The following is a 20,456-nucleotide window of genomic DNA, read 5'->3' on the forward strand; positions in this document are numbered from 1 at the left end:
TATGTTTCATGATGATATATGTGTTGGAAGCTGCCCAGAGTGGCTGGGGCAACCCAACCAGATGGGCAGAGTAGAAATAAAAATTATTATTATTATTACTACAGTGGTACCTCGATTTAAGAACAGTTCTGTTCCGGAAAAGATTAAGTTTGTAAACCGAGTGTGATGGGATGTTGAGCTGCTTGTGCGTAAAATCCTAGTCCCTCAGAGTTTGGTTAAGTCCACAAACCTCTGTCTGTGACGGAGCTCCTTAAGCATGGCTCCATCAGTCGCTCGTGGAATCGGACAGTGGGCGTTTACGGAACTTCTTCCAGCATAAAAGCTCCTTAACGGAAACGCGTCTTCTGGACTCTCGGCGTGACAGTTTCCGGCGAGGAGTAGGTGTCCCTATGGGAGGTCCTGAAACCTCCCCACTATTTTCGCTGGAAGTGTCTCTGAGCCCTCCCTCCGACTCACTTTCCCTTGGAACTCCACCTCTCCCCCTGCTGGTTCCCTCCTCAGCTGAATGGTCTCTCTCAGCCTCTGTGAGCCCTTTCACCTCCTGCTCCTCCGATGGCAGTTCCCTGACACCGAGGTACCACTGTATCATCATCATCATCATCATCCTCATCCTCATCACTGCTACTACTACCTGAGATTCCATAAGCCTAGCTCTTCTCTGGGGTGGATTTTGTTTGGCCCAGTCATGGCATCCCCTCCATCTCCAATGTCAGTCCTTGGCTTGGTCGTGAGACGACTCTGGCTGTTAATTATTTCAGATTTATTGCTAAGACAACAAACTTGGACGGAGCTCCTCTACTCTTCGTCCTCCCCACAAGATGGAGTTGCCCAGACTGAGCTCCTCCCCCTTCCCCAGCACGGAAGCCCCCACCTTCTCTTCCAGTATCTTTAAATTTGGCAGAGAATGCTTCCTGCATTCCAGCGTCTGACTCACTCCTGTAGCTCTCACACAGCTGTCTGCCTCTCTGTCTCTCTTTTTCTTCTCCCCTTTGTTCAGAGCTCAGATGACAGTTCCTCTCCCCCTCCTCTCTGCCTTCCGCTGCTAACTCTCCTCTCCCTAGGCGTGCTTCTTCTCTGGCTGGCAGCACCTGAGCTTTGCTGCCAGTCGTCTCTTTGGTCAACCCAAGACTGACAGGAGCAATAACAAAAACCTGAAGCTGCTTAGCTTTCCTAACAATTCTGAAGCTGACAGTGAAGATGGCCTGGGAACTTCAGACCAGCCCAATCTCTTGGGATGCGTCCAAGGGAAACGGGGGCATTTGGCAGGCTCCCAGCTGGCTCCAGCCCACCGGCCGGTAACCGGGCAAACTCCGGTCCGCGGAACAGCATCAAACAGCGACCCGCAGCTTCAGAACTCTTCAGAAGCTGGAGCACCCTCTAATCAGCAGAGTAATTAACTCTTTGCGACAGAAGGGTGGCAGGGGAGGAAACCCAGAATTAAATATAAATTACTTACGGATTCCAAAGAAAGAGGGGGATTCTCTCTGTCAGACTTAAAAATCTATTTTGAAGCTGCCGCACTTTGTTGGATTAAAGAATGGATGAAATTAGAAGATACAGATTTACTAGATTTGGAGGGATTTGATAATGTGTTTGGTTGGCATGCATATTTGTGGTATGATAAAGTAAAAGCCCATAAAGCATTTAAAAATCATATAATTCGGAAATCGTTGTATAATGTTTGGATAAAATACAAAGACCTTTTAGAAAGAAAGGCGCCCAGATGGCTTTCACCAGTGGAGGCAACGGCCCAGAAAAAATTAAATATGGATACCAAATGGTTGAGATATTATGACTTATTAATAGAGGAAAAGGAAGGTTATAAATTAGGACCATTTGAGCAAATTAAAGATAAGCAAAATTGGCTACATTGCCACCAGATTAACGAATTGTATAAACTGGAAAAGAAAAATGGTTTTGCCTTGGAAAAATCTAAGTTGGAGATGGAGTTGTTAAGATACTGAAGGTAAAAACTTATCTAAAATATACAAGCTTTTGCTGGAGTGGCATACGAAAGATGAACAAAATTAAATCGGTGATGATAGATTGGGCAAGAGATTTAGGACATAACATAATGTTTGAGGACTGGGAAAGATTGTGGAAGAAAGGGGTTAAATTCACCGCATGTACTTTGTTAAAGGAAAATATTATGAAAATGATGTATAGATGGTATTTGACTCCAGTAAAATTAGCAAGGATGTATCATAATTGTGATAATACATGTTGGAAATGTAAAGAAAAGGAAGGAACATTCTTTCATATGTGGTGGACCTGCCCCAAGGTGAAAGACTTCTAGGAAAAGATTTATAATGAATTGAAAAAAATGTTGAAATATACATTTATAAAGAAACCAGAGGCCTTTCTTCTTGGAATAACAGGTTCGGAACTGCCCAAGAAAGATGCTAATCTGTTTTTGTATGCAACAACTGCGGCTCGTATTTTGTTAGCTAAAAAGTGGAAAACTCAAGAATTACCAACAGTAGAAGAATGGCAGATGAAGATGATGGATTTTATGGAGCTAGCCGATCTAACCGGAAGAGTCCGTGACCAGAAGGAGGAGGAACACCACGAAGAATGGAAGAAATTTAATGATTATTTAGCTAAATTTGTTAAGCTAAAATAACTGGAAATAGCGTCCAGATACTTAATGGGCTTAGGATGTATTTATGTTAACTGATAAAATAATATGTTTAATACAAGAAGGAGAAGATTTAAAGATGTTAATGTTTAATTTAAAGGGTATTAAATTTGGGATTTGGAAAACCGTTATAAGGATATGCAATGAAATTCAACTAAGGGGAAAGGAGGAAGTCGTTTTACAAAGTAAATAACTGTTATTTTCAATAAGGTTATGATTTATGTTATGTTTTGTTTGTTTTATATTTTTGTTTGTCGTTGATATTGTAAAAACTAATAAAATGTTGTTTTTTAAAAAAAAGAAGGGTGGACAGAGGCATATGTAAAGCATATTTACAAGCAGTATATTCAGCATAGATCAAGACAAAGAAAAACATGTCTGCTCTCCTTCATGTCTAAGAGCAGGAAGCATGAGGCAAAAGCTACCGTATTTTTCGCACGATTGGACGCACCGGACCATAGGGCGCACCTAGTTTTTTGGGGGGGAAATAAAGGGGAAAAAATTTCCCTTTATTTCCCCCCCAAAAGCAGGTCAGGGAAACCAAACCAGGTGGAGGAACAGCGGGATAGTGGCACTGCGCCTCCCTGCTGTCCCCCGAGCTTGTGGGGCTGGCTGATGTCTGCCTGGCGCGCGGGGCGCTCTGCTTCAGGGCGCCCCGCCCGCCGGGCGGCAGGCTGCTATCCGCAGCTTGGGGAGCCTTGCGGGGAACTCCTGCAGGGCTCCCCACGCTGCGGATGTCTGCCCGGCGCGAGGGGCGCTCTGATTCAGGGCGCCCTGCCCGCTGGGCGGCAGGCTGCTATCCGCAGCTTGGGGAGCCTTGCGGGGAACTCCTGCAGGGCTCCCCACGCTGCGGATGTCTGCCCGGCGCGAGGGGTGCTCTGCTTCAGGGCACCCCGCCCACCGGGCGGCAGGCTGCTATCCGCAGCGTGGGGAGCCTTGCGGGGAACTCCTGCAGGGCTCCCCACCCTGCGGATGTGTTCCCAAAGCGCCGGGCGCTCTGCTTTCAGGGCGCCCGACGCTCTGGGAAGCAGGCTGCTATCCACAGCCTAGACATCCCTGCGGGACCTCCCGCAGGGTTGCCTAGGCTGCGGATGTGTTCCCGAAGCGCCGGGCGCTCTGCTTTCAGGGCGCCCGACGCTTCGGGAAGCAGGCTGCTATCTGCAGCCTAGACATCCCTGCGGGATCTCCCGCAGGGTTGCCTAGGCTGCGGGTGTGTTCCCAAAGCGCCGGGCGCTCTGCTTTCAGGGCGCCCGACGCTCTGGGAAGCAGGCTGCTATCCGCAGCCTAGACATCCCTGCGGGACCTCCCGCAGGGTTGCCTAGGCTGCGGATGTGTTCCCGAAGCGCCGGGCGCTCTGCTTTCAGGGCGCCTGACGCTTCGGGAAGCAGGCTGCTATCCGCAGCCTAGACATCCCTGCGGGATCTCCCGCAGGGTTGCCTAGGCTGCGGATGTGTTCCCAAAGCGCCGGGCGCTCTGCTTTCAGGGCGCCTGACGCTTCGGGAAGCAGGCTGCTATCCGCAGCCTAGACATCCCTGCGGGATCTCCCGCAGGGTTGCCTAGGCTGCGGATGTGTTCCCAAAGCGCCGGGCGCTCTGCTTTCAGGGCGCCCGACGCTCCGGGAAGCAGGCTGCTATCCGCAGCCTAGACACGGCTAGCGGAGCGCTAATCCCGAAGCTTGGGGCTGCGGAGCTCAGCGCGCCCCAAGCTTCTGGGTGCCGGCAAGGTCTAGACAGCTAGCGGAGACCTTGCCGGCACCCAGCTGAGCTCCGCACGCCCCAAGCTTTGGGATTAATGCAGCGCTCCGCTAGCCGTGGGAGAGCTGGGTCTCCCACGGCTAGCGGATAGCTTCCTGAAGCCTGGAGAGCGAGAGGGGTCGGTGCGCACCGACCCCTCTCACTTTCCAGGCTTCAGCAAAAGCCTGCATTCGCTCCATAGGACGCACACACATTTTCCCTTGCTTTTTAGGAGGGAAAAAGTGCGTCCTATGGTGCGAAAAATACGGTATACACAAACGGAAGTTCCCAGCAAGCTGTGCTGGAATGTAAACCGATAGCTCCACACATCAGTTTAGGTGGAAAGGAACATCAATCTCCTAACACAATCATGGTAGAAAAAGGAATAATTTGAGGAAGATTGTTCAAAGAAAAAACTAATTTACTCTTTATTGTGGGGGTGTTAGGTTCCCAGGTGTTACAGGGGGTGCTGGTGAGCTCTGTGAAAATATATGAGGTTGGTCACATTGAGATATTTTTTGAATTTCCAGGCAGATATGACGATCCCACAGGGACCCTTACCAAGAGAGGCCACGATCCCACGATTCTCCTCCATGACGTCCTTATGCAGAGCTCTCTGGTCAGGATCCAGCAACGCCCACTCCTCGTCCGTGAAACGAACAGCAACATCTTCAAAGCACGCTGGACCCTAAAAGAAACAGGAAATGTTCTCCTCTGAGACAGAAATATGATCTGCTACACAATGCTCTGTTGTGTTCTTACTGTTAACTGTGGTGTTGTTTCAATAGGATTGCTTTGCTGCACATTATAAATATAATAATAGTAGTAGTAGTAATAATAATAATAATAATAATAATAATAATAATAATAATAATAATATTTTATTTATACCCCGCCCACCCTAGCCAAGGCCGGGCTCAGAGCGGCTTACAAGCAATAATAAAAACAAGATGAATGATTACAACTTAAAAACAAAAATAAAATACAACATTAAGATATTGGAACATTAAAATATTAAAATGTAGCCTCATCGCAGGAGGAGAAGGAAAAGAAAAAAGAGAGGGAGGGAGGGAATCAAATTGGCTCCAAGCCAAAGGCCAGGCAGAACAACTTTGTCTTACAGGCCCTACGGAAAGAAATCAGATCCTGCAGGGCCCTGGTCTCATGAGGCAGAGCATTCCACCAGGCTGGAGCCAGAGTTGAGAAGGCCCTGGCTCTGGTTGAAGCCAATCTAACTTCCTTAGGGCCTGGGACCCCTAGGGTGTTGTTATTTATGGACCTTGAGGCTCTCCGTGGGGCATAGGAGAGGCGGTCCCGTAGGTACGAGGGTCCTAGGCCGTGAAGGGCTTTAAAGGTCAAAAGCAGCACCTTAAATCTGACCCTATACTCCACCAGGAGCCAGTGCAGCTTGAAAAGCACTGGGTGAATATGCTCCCATGGCAGAGACCCCGCGAGGAGCCTCGCTGCAGCATTCTGTACCCGCTGGAGTTTCTGGGACAGCTTCAAGGGCAGCCCCGCGTAGAGCGAATTACAGTAGTAAAGCCTGGAGATGACCGTTGCATGGATCACTGTGGCCAGGTTGGGGCGGGAAAGGTAAGGGACCAACTGCTTGATGCGGCGAAGTTGAAAAATGTCGCCTTGGTTGTTGCTGTAACTTGCGCCTCCATGGAAAGGGAGGCGTCAAGGATTACACCCAAACTCTTAACGGAAGGCAATGGCACTAATTGGGCCCCCGCAAGAGAAGGGAGTTGGTCCCTCATCCCCATGCCATCCCGACCCAGCCATAGGACCTCTGTCTTTGAAGGATTTAGTTTCAATCGGCTCCCACAAAACCATCCAGCCACAGCTTCCAAGCATCTGGTCAGTGTGTTCGGGGCCGAGTCGGTGTGGCCATCCATCAGCAGATAGAGCTGAGTGTCATCAGCATATTGGTGACAGCCCAGCCCAAAGCTCCGGATATTCTGGGCAAGGGGGCGCATAAAGATGTTAAAAAGCATCGGGGAGAGAATTGCACCCTGCGGCACTCCACACACCAAGGAGTGGCGCGACGACATTTCCCTGCCTAGTGCCACCCTCTGTCCCCGACCAGAGATAAAAGAGCACAACCAGTTACAGGCTATGCCCTGTATCCCCACGTCTGCGAGGCAGTGGTCCAGAAGATCATGATCGACCATGTCAAAGGCTGCTGACAAATCTAAAAGGATCAGCAGTCCTGACCCGCCTTGATCCAGTTGCCTACGGAGATCATCTGTTAGGGCAACCAGAGCCGTCTCCGTCCCAAAACCAGGACAGAAACCGGACTGAAATGGATCTAATGCCGATGTTTCCTCCAGAAACCTACCAAGCTGTTCAGCAACTGCTCTCTCAATTACCTTACCCAGATATGGAAGATTTGAAACTGGGCGGTAATTGGATAGGTCTAAGGGATCTAATGAAGTTTTCTTTAAGAGTGGACACACCACTGCTTCCTTCAGTTCCCCTGGGAATGTCCCCGTGTCAAGGGACAAATTGATAATTTCAACCAGGGGGGTCCGCGCAACATCTGGACACTCCCTAATCAGCCAAGACGGGCCCAGATCAAGGAGGCAGGTGGTGGGTCTATCAACTTGGAGGAATCTATCCACATCAGTAGGGAATATCCGATCGAAATGGTCCAACACTGGACCTGAAGTCAGTCGAGGGGCCTCCAGTTCAGTCACTGTATCTAAATTGGCAGGGAGGTCACGGCGGAGCAACAGGACTTTCTCCGCAAAAAAGCTTGCGAATGCCTCACAGCTGTGGGTCGAATTTGTGCTTAAATTTGGTTGTCCTCCTAAGGACGTTACTGACCTAATTATTCTAAAAAGTTGTGCCGGGCGAGAGCTAGCGGATGCAATGGAAGCTGCAAAGTAAGATTTCTTAGCAGCTTTCATAGCCATCTCATAGGCTTTCATAAGCATCCTATAATATGTTCTTGAGGCTCCGTCACGAGTCCATTGCCATACTCACTCTAGCCGTCTGAGATCCCGCTTCATTTTCCGGAGCTCCTCAGTAAACCAAGGGGCCTGGTTTCGACGGGGTCGCAGAGGGCACTTAGGCACAATCTCATCAATGGCTGCCAAGAGCCGGTTATTCCAGTCCTCAACAAGATCATCTATTGAGTCGCCAGGAGGAGCAGGGTTCCGCAAGGCTTGTCGGAATCTATCAGGATCCATCAGTTTTCGCGGACGAGCCCAGATAGGTTCGCTGCCCAAGCCGGGGAGGAGTGGGAAGTCAATCTTGGCTTTCAGAGCGTAGTGATCAGACCATGGCACTTCCACAGCGGGGAGCATGATCACATCTATGCCAGCCCCAAAGATCAGAACCAGCATGTGGCCTGCTTGATGAGTGGGGCCCAAAACAAACTGGGAGAGCCCTAGTGTTGCCATGGAAGTCACTAGGTCCAGAGCCTGTGAGGAGGGAGCGGCATCGGCATGGACGTTGAAGTCTCCCAAAACCAGTAGGTTTGGGAACTCCAAGGCCCAGCCTGCCACCACCTCCAGCAGGTCTGACAGGGTGGCTGCAGGTGTGCTGGGTGGTTGGTACACCAGCCAGACAGCCAAGTTCTCCTTGGTGCCCCACACGAGACCAACACATTCAATGCCGGAGATCGCCGGTGATGGCAGAGCTCTGAAAGAGCAATCCTTCCGGAATAACAATGCTACTCCCCCCCCGACCAACAGTCCGCGATTGATGGAGGAAAGAGAAACCTGGGAGTGTTATCTCATGTAGGGAGACTACTTCACCTTCCCGTACCCAGGTCTCCGTCACGCAAGCCAGGTCAATCCCCTGCGAGACAAAAAAGTCACGCATGGTGGCGGTTTTGTTGCCTATGGACCTGGCATTGCACAGCACCAATGACGGAGGTGTGTAATCCTTGCTCTCCCTACCCTCATCCCTTGGGATGGGGCTTAGATTGGAAGGGGTTCAAGGATCACTGCATCTCGAAACCCTTCGCCAATAGAGATATCTAGCCCCACCGCCATTCCTCCCTAGCCCTTCAATTGTGGAAATCCCAGATCCCATACTAGCCTCCACAATAGATGGGTAACATCCCCTCAATAATAAGTCATCCTTGGGCCAGGACTCCTGGGTCAAAATGGTATGGGAAAGAGGTGGAGGTCTGATAGGGTAAGTATCCCTAGAAGATAAAACCCAACCAACCGCACCCCAAGCGGGGGGGACAGTCCCATGGTGTTTCATTAACTGTCAATCCCCCTCTCCCTCCTGGGTTAATTGGAGGATTGTTGGTTCTATCTGTGGCTGTGGAGGTATTAATGAGGTATGTGTTATAAAATGTGGATCACTGGCCAACAAAGAGCCATATTCAAATTCGGAAGATCTGTCCATCCTGTCTCGCCAGGAGTACAGTAGAGAAGGCTGATAATTCTGATAAGTTTTTGGAACATTAGGCAAAGGTCCAGATGTAGATTTGGTGCTGGATATCTCCAGATTGTCAGCAACATAGAGTTCTTTAGGTGTTGTTGCCATAGAAATGTCAGAGGCGCCAAATTCCTCATCTAATTTGGTGTCGTTTGAAAAGGGAACATATGGATGTTTATTTTATTCTGCGTTTTAATTATGGGTGTTCATCTTTGTGCAAATAGGTGGGACTCCACACTGTTTTTTAGGTCATTCTGCCTACAGAAGCATTCCAGTTTGCCTGATGGAAGGGTCCACTTTCTCCTCTCCTCCTGAGCTGTTCTGGGGAGTTCCCCCCCAATGCCCTAGAGCCAAATTCCAGGGGTTCATGGGGGCATAGAGCGGGAGGAATGGGGGCAGGCCCCATTTTGCAGCCAGTGGGGCTGGTTAGGTGAATCCAGGCCACTATTTGTTCTCATTTGTCCACTTCTTAGAAATCAATCTGAGCATTCAGTGATCAATCTAGAAATAAAATAAGCCTATTCTGGATGGCCATCTGTCTTGGATGATCTAGCAGAGATTCCTGCATTGCAGGGGGTCTCCTGGCTCTGAGAGACAAGCAGGGAGGGTGGCTTCTGGCAAAAGGAGAGGGAGAAAATCTTCCTTCTCCTGACTCACCTCTGCCTCTCGACCTTCCTCTCCCACTCGCCTCCTTCCTCTTCTGCCTTTGATTCTGCACTGCATTCTGCCACAGAGTCTCCCAGCTCACTAAGCCCTGTTACCCCTTTAGCTTCTGACATCTCCTCTTCCCAGGCTTCTCCCTCTTCCCCCTCTGACCGCCCATCCTTCTTTCACCTCCACTCCTTCGGCTCTGAGCCGTCTTCCCTTCCTGGTTCCCTGGCTGCTTCCTCCCACCATTCCTCTGTGCCCAACCAGTTCATGACGTTGCTCCATCCCTCGGCCTCTGTCGCCACAAGGCAGCTTCCCCTGACCTGATCTGGTTCCACAGCCACTGTTTCCCTTCTGTCCCCATGAAAAGACGGATCAGGAGGTCTTGCCGGCATCCTTCTGTCACCTGCACGAGAAAAAAGGTAAACAGGATGCCAGGAGTGCCGTATTCTCTCACAGGTGAAACAGGGCATCTCTAACAACAGATGGGCCTTTGAGAAAGCCTTTCCTGCTGAGAGGATTTGTACGTTTGTGCCCATTTCATATGTTTGTGGTGCAAAGATACATCTCCCCTCCTCTGAACCCTTCTTCCCAACTGTCTCCCCCCAAAACAAGATGAAAAGAACCCTCAAATGAGTTGGAAAACCAACAGAATGACACCAAATGGGGAAAAACCACCTTCCTCCTTACCCGGTGGCCTCTCTCTGGTGTCCAACGGAGGCCTCTCTGCCTCACAGGAATCCAGGTCCATTTCTCCAAAGAGATCCTTTCCCTGAGAAAGAAACAAGGATTCAAAACACAGAATGGTGAGAAAGACTGCGAGATCTCATTCCATGGATGCTTTCCCACAAAACAGATGGGCCATCAGCAGACCATTATGGGATGTTCTCTGTCCTGTTTGGAGCCCCTTGGGAGTATCCAGAGGAAAGTTTCTCTCACCTGCTTTCTCTCCTCTGCCTGACTCAGGAGGAAACCTTCGGCCAGGGCCACCGCCTGGGAACTGGTCTCCGCTCCGCATTCCCTTACCCAGCTCTCCATCTCCGGGGGAAGGACAGCCAGGAACTGCTCCAAGATCACCAGGTCCAGCATCTCAGCTTTCGTGTGCCTTTCCGGCTTCAGCCACTTGTGGCAAAAGTGGTAGAGTCGACTGCAAACCTCTCGGGGTCCTTTGGCCTCCTGGCAGCAGAACTGCCTCAACTGCTGGCTCTGCACCTCTGAGCAGAGGGTGCCCTCCTCACCCAGGATCTTCTGCACTGGGTTTTCCCAGAATCCCCCACTGCTCCCAGTTTGGCTGGCATGGCCGCTTTCTGTTCCAGGGCCAGCTGAGTCTCGCTCATCCATCTGTGCTCTCAGGAAGCCTTTGAGAGATCGGAAGGAACCCTTTGGTCTTCTGCCAAGTTCTGTCTGTTGTAATGAGAAGCTCAAGGAAATCCTACGAAGCAAATACATTGTTTTGTTACAGAATTTGTAGGTCAGAGGAAGAAAAAGTTTCCCTTAGCAAGCAAACCATGAGCTATTTTCTAAAGAAGAAGAAGAAGAAGAAGAAGAAGAAGAAGAAGAAGAAGATTGAGAGGAAGCTCTCCTAGAAAGAAGATTGCAATGCAAAATGTGGAGGCAACTGAAGGGATTTCTGGGAGATTAATCAACCTGGTTTCTGCAGTCTTCCTGTCAATGCATGAAGTCAGAACCAACAGACAAGAGAATCGTTTGTATGTTGTGAAAAATGGATGCTTGGCTCTAGCAGGGGTCCTCACCCGGGGGTCCTCAGGAGTTGCTCCCCACCCCACCCCCACTCCCCTGCTTCTGTCTCCTTTTCTTGCACTTGGACTCTCTGCCGCTCTCCAGACAGACTCCTGGGGTGAGGTCCATTTTTCTTTTCTCTGAGGGCCAGTATGTATCTGGTCAACCCCATGAGGGCCGTGGGCAGGGCCAAAGACATCTCTCTTGAAATTTAGATGGGTAATTTATTTTTATTATTATTATTACTATTATTATTATTATTATTCCGCTAGATAGCTTAACACACACACACAGCCATTGATGCCAAGGTCCCTGGAGGTTCGGTGAGTAGCAGCGCCCATTTCCGGCTTCTTTGCCAGCAACAATCCCTTTGGGACAGAGAGGACGTGGTCCTGGGATGCCATGCTCTGGGTGCGAGGGGATTGCTGCAGTGGCCTCCGTGGGGAGCTGCCCTGGGAGACACTGGGAAACTGGTCCCCAATGCAGCAGCCAGACTCTGGGCTGGGATCCCTCGCTTTATTCCTGGCCTTTCCTGGGGAGGGGGCTAGTCCACCTCCTCGTCCAGCTTTGGAAAACCATTTGCACATGTTTCCTCTGTTGTGCAATGAGGCTGAGCGATGTCACACAGAGTTAAAGTCCCAGGGACTCCTTTGTTTAAAGAAGGGAGATCTTTTCTGAAGGGGGGGCCGAGGGCCAGACGAGTTTGGGATCCTCTGATCTCCAGGAAGGAGAGCGTGGCGGACCTGGCCCCTCCCGGATCAGGCCCCCCAGGCACCCTCTCCTGCTGCAGCCCTGGGACCCCCCCCCCGTCTCCCCCCTGCATTCTCTGGGGGGAGAGAGAGGAGACTCACCAGATCCCAGGAGGGGACAGCGAGGCAGCCCTTGCAGGAGAGACCCCAAAGCAAGGAAAGGACTGGGGAGGGAGGGGCCTTGGCTCTGGAGGACCTGGCCCCCCCTTGCTTCCTGGCCTCTCTAGGAAGGCAGCTCACTTCCCTTTAACCCTTGCCAAGCCGAGTCCCTCCAGCTCAGCCCTCTCTCGCTTGGCAGAACCTCAGATTCTTATTATTTTTTATGGATTAAAGGGGCAGCTGCCCCCCTGGCTACGCCCATGCCCAGATATCCTTTGGGGGGGGGGAGGCTCTTGGCTGGACTCTGAGCATCTCCCTCCCTTGGCCAGAAACCAGAGGAAGAGCTTGCAGGGAAAAGGGCTTTGCAGGAAGCAAGGAAGCTCCTCCTAGAATTCAGGAGTGGAGAGATAGGAGGGGATCCCAGGGTCATCTAGTCCAACCCCCAGCAATGCAGGAATCTCCCTAAAGCATCCATGGCAGATGGCCGTCCGATCTCTGCTTAGAAACCTCCAAAGAAGGAGAGTCCACCACCTCCCAAGGGAGACCTTTCCCCTGCCCATCTGCTCTTAGATGTCCCTCAAGGCAGCGGGTCCTGAGTTCTTCGTTGTTGTTTAGTCGTATCCGACTCTTCGTGACCCCATAGACCAGAGAGACGCCAGGCACTTCTGTCCTTCACTGCCTCCAGCAGTTTGATCAAACTCATGCTTGAGAACACTGTCCCACCATCTCGTCCTCTGTCGTCCCCTTCTCCTTGTGCCCTCCATCTTTCCCAACATCAGGGTCTTTTCCAGGGAGTCTTCTCTTCTCATGAGGTGGCCAAAGTATTGGAGCCTCAGCTTCACGATTTGTCCTTCCAGTGAGCACTCAGGGCTGATTTCCTTAAGAATGGACACGTTTGATCTTCTTGCAGTCCATGGGACTCTCAAGAGTCTCCTCCAGCACCATAATTCAAAAGCATCAATTCTTTGGCGATCAGCCTTCTTTATGGTCCAGCTCTCGCTTCCATACATCACTACTGGGAAAACCATGGCTTTAATTATACGGACCTTTGTTGGCAAGGTGATGTCTCTGCTTTTTAATATGCTGTCTAGGTTTGCCATCGCCTTTCTCCCAAGGAGCAGGCGTCTTTTAATTTTGTGAGTGCTGTCACCATCTGCAGTAATCATGGAGCCCAAGAAAGTAAAATCTCTTACTGCCTCCATTTCTTCCCCTTCTGTTTGCCAGGAAGTGATGGGACCAGTGGCCATGATCTTCATTTTTTTGATGTTGAGCTTCAGACCATATTTTGCGCTCTCCTCTTTCACCCTCAATAAAAGATTCTTTAATTCCTCCTCACTTTCTGCCATCAAGGTTGTGTCATCTGCATATCTGAGGTTGTTGATATTTCTTCCGGCAATCTTAATTCCGGTTTGGGATTCATCCAGCCCAGCCTTTCGCATGATGAATTCTGCATATAAGTTAAATAAGCAGGGAGACAATATACAGCCTTGCCGTACTCCTTTCCCAATTTTGAACCAATCAGTTGTTCCATATCCAGTTCTAACTGTAGCTTCTTGTCCCACATAGAGATTTCTCAGGAGACAGATGAGGTGATCAGGCACTCACATTTCTTTAAGAACTTGCCATAGTTTGCTGTGGTCGACACAGTCAAAGGCTTTTGCATAGTCAATGAAGCAGAAGTAGATGTGTTTCTGGAACTCTCTAGCTTTCTCCATAATCCAGCGCATGTTTGCAATTTGGTCTCTGTTTCCTCTTCCTCTTCTAAATCCAGCTTGCACTTCTGGGAGTTCTCGGTCCACATACTGCTTAAGCCTGCCTTGTAGAATTTTAAGCATAACCTTGCTAGCGTGTGAAATGAGTGCAATTGTGCGGTAGTTGGAGCATTCTTTGGCACTGCCCTTCTTTGGGATTGGGATGTAGACTGATCTTCTCCAATCCTCTGGCCACTGCTGAGTTTTCCAAACTTGCTGGCATATTGAGTGTAGCACCTTAACAGCATCATCTTTTAAAATTTTAAATAGTTCAGCTGGAATACCATCACTTCCACTGGCCTTGTTATTTGCAGTGCTTTCTAAGGCCCATTTGACTTCACTCTCCAGGATGTCTGGCTCAAGGTCAGCAGCCACACTACCTGGGGTGTATGAGACATCCATATCTTTCTGGTATAATTCCTCTGTGTATTCTTGCCACCTCTTCTTGATGTCTTCTGCTTCTGTTAGGTCCTTACCACTTTTGTCCTTTATTATGGTAATCTTTGAACGAAATGTTCCTTTCACATCTCCAATTTTCTTGAACAGATCTCTGGATCTTCCCATTCTGTTGTTTTCTTCTATTTCTTTGCATTGCTTGTTTAAGAAGGCCTTCTTGTCTCTCCTTGCTATTCTTTGGAAATCTGCATTCAATTTCCTGTATCTTTCACTATCTCCCTCGCATTTTGCTTGCCTTCTCTCCCCCGCTATTTGTAAGGCCTCGTTGGACAGCCACTTTGCTTTCTTGCATTTCTTTTTCATTGGGATGGTTTTAGTTGCTGCCTCCTGTATAATGTTGCGAGCCTCCACCCATAGTTCTTCAGGCACTCTGTCCAGCAAATCTAAATCCTTAAACCTGTTCCTCACTTCCACTGTGTATTCATAAGGGATTTGGTTTAGATTGTATCTTACCGGCCCAGTGGTTTTTCCTACTTTCTTCAGTTTAAGCTTGAATTTTGCTATAAGAAGCTGATGATCTGAGCCACAGTCAGCTCCAGGTCTTGTTTTTGCTCACTGTATAGAGCTTCTCCATCTTTGGCTGCAGAGAATATAATCAATCTGATTTCGATGTTGCCCATCTGGTGATGTCCATGTGTAGAGTCGTCTCTTGTGTTGTTGGAAAAGCGTGTTTGTGATGACCAGCTTGTTCTCTTGACAGAACTCTATTAGCCTTTGCCCTGCTTCGTTTTGATCTCCAAGGCCAAACTTGCCAGTTGTTCCTTTTATCTCTTGATTCCCTACTTTAGCATTCCAATCCCCTATAATGAGAAGAACATCCTTCTTTGGTGTCACTTCTATAAGGTCTTGTAAGTCTTCATAGAATTGGTCAATTTCAGTTTCTTCAGCCCCAGTAGTTGGTGCATAAACTTGGATTACTGTGATGTTAAAAGGATTCGTATCGAGATCATTCTATCATTTTTGAGATTGCATCCCAGTACAGCTTTCGCCACTCTTTTGTTGACTATGAGGGCCACTCCATTTCTTTTACGGTTTTCTTGCCCACAGTAGTAGATATGATAGTCATCCGAACTGAATTCGCCCATTCCCGTCCATTTTAGTTCACTGATGCCCAGGATGTCAATATTTATTCTTGCCATCTCATTTTTGACCACATCCAACTTACCAAGGTTCATGGTTCTTACATTCCAGGTTCCTATGCAATATTTTTCTTTACAGCATTGGACTTTCCTTTCACTTCCAGGCATATCCGCAACTGAGCGTCCTTTCGGCTTTGGCCCAGCCACTTCATCAGCTCTGGATCTACTTGTACTTGTCCTCCGCTCTTCCCCAGTAGCATGTTGGACACCTTCCGACCTGAGGGGCTCATCTTCCAGCGTCATAACTTTTATATGCCTGTTGTCTTTGTCCATGGAGTTTTCTTGGCAGGGATACTGGAGTGGCTTGCCGGTTCCTCCTCCAGGTGGATCACGTTTGGTCAAAACTCTCCACTATGACCTGTTCATCTTGGGTGCCCTGCTCGGCATAGTTCATAGCTTCTCTGAGTTATTCAAGCCCCTTCGCCATGGCAAGGCAGTGATCCATGAAGATCGCACTGGCTACCAAAGAGGAACCAAGCAAGGTTCAAAATAAATAAATCCTATTCTCATCATAAATGAGTAATACTTTCTTATGCCTGCTTTTTATGCTAATATACAAAAGTATGCCATTTCCCTTTCCAGAAATGCTTAATTGCTAATTCAATGGACTGAAAATGGATGGTTGTTGTTATTATGTTTAAAGGTAAAGGGACCCCTGACCATTAGGTCCAGTCGTGGCCGATTCTGGGGTTGCGTCGCTCATCTTGCTTTATTGGCTGAGGGAGCCGGCGTACAGCTAGCTTCCGGGTCATGTGGCCAGCATGACTAAGCCGCTTCTGGTGAACCAGAGCAGCGCACAGAAATGCCGTTTATCTTGCTGCCAGAGCGGTACCTTTTCATCTATTTGCACTTTGTTTAGGGAAGCTTTTAATATTTGATAGACTATTGTATTTTATTATTTTGTTGTAAGTCGCCCAGAGTGGCTGGGGAAACCCAGCCAGATGCGCGGGGTATAAATAATAAATTGCTTTTGTTGTTGTTGTTATTTGATCAGGAGAGTGTTCTCCTTTCGAAAGAGGCAGGTGGAATCTCCACGGTTGCTAATAGTATAACGTTGAAAGACTAGTGAAATATGGGGAGCCCTAGAGCATCCGCTTGGCATGCAGAAGGTCCCAGGGTCAACCCCTGACATCTCCTGCAAGGGCTGGACAAAATCCCTGCCTGAAACTCTGGGGAGCTGCTGCCAGTCAGTGTAGGCCAGGGGTCCTCAAACTATGTCCCACGGGCCTAATCCAGCCTGCACGGCCATTTCAGAACCCACCAAGTGTCCGAGGCTGAAAGCATCTCGCCACCTACTCAGTCGGTCCCTGCATTGCACTGAGTAAACGCCACCAGTGTGGTGGCGGTTCTACCAATGAAAGGCCAGGGGTTTTTGCCTGGGGGTGGGGAAGTGTTGTCCTTTGGCTTGAAGAGCGAAGTTGAGGTTCCTAACGTATACTTTAAAGGTGGGAGAAGGAAGTATAGTCCCATTTCTGTGAGTGGAGCAGAGGTCTTTCCACTCCTGTGATTTACATGCTCTGAAAGTTGGGACCTGTTTTGATATTTAAAAGGGTGGAGTGGAACTGGATATTGACCATCTTCTTAGCCTGGGGCAGGGGTCAGCAACCTGTTTCAGCCATGGGCCGGTCCACCGTCCCTCAGACCATGTGGGGGGCCAGACTATATTTTGGGGGGAGGATGAACAAATTCCTATGCCCCACAAATAACCCAGAGGCATTTTAAATAAAAGGACACATTCTACTCATGTAAAAACACGCTGACTCCCGAATTGTCCGCGAGCCGAATGGAGAAGGCGACTGGGCCGCATCCGGCCCCCAGGCTTTAGTTTGCCTATCCCTGGCCTGGGGAGCCACATTCTGGCTGAAGGAGGCCAGGATTGGCAACCAAGGCCTGGGGTGTCCCTCTTCCCCTGCAGTAGGAATTTGGAATCCAGGAGAAAACTCTTGGAATAGCCTTGCCAGGTGCTCAGGGATGGACTCACCTGTCCCCATGTCCTTCTCTTTGCAGATGTGCTGCGGTTGCACATCCCTCCCCCAGAGGTGAGTATTGGAGAGAACCAGAGCAGGGACTCAGACCTGCCCTCCTTGCCCCCCACTCTGCCCTCTCGAATGTGGAGAAGCCCTCCCTTCCTGAGGAACTGACTTTGTATTTCAGCTGCTGGAGGAAGATCAGCTGTACCTGCCGGAGGTGATTCAGAACTGCCAGGCAGCTCAGCTCAGGGGGCTCCGAACCCTGAAGTGCTCCAAGCAGGAGACGGCCAAAGCCATCCTGGTGAGTGATGGGTGGTGTGGGGGACCCTCATGGGGAAGTGGGGGAGGGAGGGGCTTTGGAGAAGGGGTTCTCCGTCTGCCAGAGGAGGAGGACCATACTGGCCTAGGTTCACGTATCCTGCTTGAAAGGGGAATCATCTTAGGGACTTCCTGTGAAAATCTGGGTCAGGAATGCTGTTCCTGGAATGTACAAACACACAAAACGTAACAGTCTGTGGATTCACATAAACAATACTCTTCTATATATTCTCATCACAATATCAAATGTTTATCTTGCACATAAACAACACATAAATTGCAATAATATAGATGGAAGTCCCAATAAATCAGTTCATTCAAAAGACCAAATGTCTGCTAGTTTCTGTTCCACATACGTGCATAAAGTCCAAATTGGAGCCTATTACAGTTCCACAGTGTTGACAAGGATTTCCGGAATAATGCCTTGTTTCGCTCTCATGGGCTTCATTCCTTCTACATATTCTAAGTAATATAAATGACTATAATGTCACAATTCAACATATTTTAACAAATTAACAAACCTGTGTATGGATCAAGTTTGCTTTACATTTGTTGTTTTAAAGGGGTCACTTAAAGAAGAAAACCTTGCAGCTGCAGATTGCTGTCACCTGTAACTAAAATCAATGCTGCGCCTGTCTATATACATTGTAAGACTTGTTGTTCACTGCAGAAACCACTATGTTATAAGTTCCATTATCTGGATACTTCATATATGGTATGTACTTTTATAGCACAATTGTTTTTATAATTTTAATTTGTTAAATGATCTAGTGGTCGATCCACAACTCTGGTCACTGCTCCCTGAGAAAAGCTCAAGAACTCTGGGCAAAGACAATGGGTAGATCACTGGCAGGATTTTTATTACTGGGAGTAGATCTCAGTCTCTTGGAAGTTCTGGCATTGTGGCTAGTTCAAGGTACTAGCACAACTTTAATTGCCACTCATCTTTTATTGATATTAACTCATTTTCCAGTATTTTGCTATTAACATCCTAGCTGCTGTTGTCGTGTAAAGAAACACTCTTTTATTTTCATTTGGTATGCTTATTGTAAGAATATAAAATAGGAAAGCTTTGGTTTTCTTTAAAATAAATAGCATTTATTTTATTTTATTTTCCCTTTGGGGACATGTCCACCACATGTGGAATAAGGTTCCCTCATTTTGTCTGCATCGCCAACATTTATTGCTGATATTTATTTATTTTGACTGATTTGGATGGGGTCAGGTACCATCTAAAAATCAGATAGCATGTGGTGAATTTTAAGTCTTTTTTCATAATTTCCCCCATTTTTCATCTTCATTGGATAGCCACAATCGTGTGCCCATTTCACCATCACCTCCGTCACCTCCTAGTCCTTAAGGTTCCAGTCCAGTAACAATCTGTGTGGTTTTGATATCTTTGTATTATTTAATAATATTATTTTAAAAAAACAACAACCCACTGTTGTTCTGTCAAGTCCATTTATTTTTTGTCTGGAAAAAAATGTTTAGCTGGTAATCTATCTTTTTTACTTTTGTTTTCCTTATATATTTTTTCTTTTTTTGTATTTTTAGCATATATTAACAGTCATAATTATATGGAAATGTGATAATAATATTGAAATGAATAAAATGCTTAACTCGCCAAGATTTTTATTGTTTGCGGCTTCCCAAGAAAACTCAAGGAGATTCTCTCCTTTTTGGGTTTTACCTCTTACCTTTATAACTGTGTCTTTATGTCCCAAACGTCCTGCCCCACCCTCCCGCTTACAGGATATCCCTTCTACAGATGTCAACGCAGACCCAACGATGGAAAACCCTCAGCCCAATTCCTCGTGACCACAAGACTATTTATTACCTGCAGCAACAACAACAAAAGACACCAGAGTGGCCACAGCTATCTCTTTCCAAAGGATATAGACTGACAGGGAGGGGGCTGACAAAGGGGGAAAAGTTGAATTGCAAGCACATTCTCTTACCTCTTAAACCTCAAGACTCGGTGACCCAGGATTGAAAAGATATGTAAAAGATCACGATTGCCTCAAGATAGGCAACTCAGATTTCATTAGTATGTTGTGTGTTATTATGTAGGAATGCTGTGTCTGAGAGTATGCTATTTCCACAAAGGGGGGATTCAATTTTTGTGTATAATTGTTTTTATGTTCAATGTATAGTGTCTTATTGCCTACACCCCAGTGGAGGATTCTCATGCATTTTAAGCTTTCTAATAGATCAGACTATTGCGGAGTCCAGTATTGAGATTAGATCAATTTATGACCACATTTCCTTGTTCCACCTGGCACTCTGCAGTGTGCCAACCTTCTCTATCCATTTTTAAATGGTTTCAAATCCACTTTGCCAAGACAAAGCTTCAGGAGCCATTAAACAGCAGATACATGAAGGTGTATATGCTTTGACTTAGCAGGAATGGTCCCTTATAGAGTTAAAATGACTAATTTGAACAACTGCCCTTTTTAGAATGGTTTTTCACAGACATAAAAGACAGAGTTGGTTTTGTCCTCCCAGACTTTAAATTATATTATGAAGCTGCATGCCTGATATGGATTAGGGACTGGGTGAAGTTGGAAAAGCAAGAAGCATTAGAATTGGAAGGACATGACAATAGATTTGGCTGGCACGCATATTTATGGCATGGGAAAGGGAAGGTACATAAAAGTTTTTATAACCATATAATTTTGAAATCACTAATGAGTGTATGGGAGAGATATAAAGATTTGTTAGAACAGCAACCCCCTTGGTGGCTTTCACCACATGAAGCTTTACTGCTCAAACCACTTGGAAAGAAAGGAAAGTGGCTTACCTATGCTGACTTGT

At 47.8% G+C, this 20,456-nt stretch overlaps 1 protein-coding gene, 1 long non-coding RNA gene and 1 pseudogene across 11 annotated transcripts in view; 1 reads left to right on the forward strand and 2 right to left on the reverse strand.

The window, feature by feature from the left end:
* The window catches only part of LOC128412239 (zinc finger protein 850-like), a 104,280-nt pseudogene extending 93,183 nt beyond the window's left edge, over positions 1-11,097 (reverse strand).
* The window catches only part of LOC128412207 (zinc finger protein 420-like), a 378,482-nt gene that overhangs the window by 3,710 nt on the left and 354,316 nt on the right, over positions 1-20,456 (reverse strand). The window lies entirely within an intron of this gene.
* LOC128412241 (uncharacterized) lies at positions 17,071-19,091 on the forward strand. The gene is made up of 3 exons (XR_008330040.1): positions 17,071-17,393; positions 17,509-17,625; positions 18,206-19,091. It is a non-coding gene; the product is annotated as an uncharacterized LOC128412241 (long non-coding RNA).

Source organism: Podarcis raffonei, chromosome 4 (assembly GCF_027172205.1).
Source record: "Podarcis raffonei isolate rPodRaf1 chromosome 4, rPodRaf1.pri, whole genome shotgun sequence".
In the NCBI taxonomy this organism is placed as follows: Eukaryota; Metazoa; Chordata; class Lepidosauria; order Squamata; family Lacertidae; genus Podarcis; species Podarcis raffonei.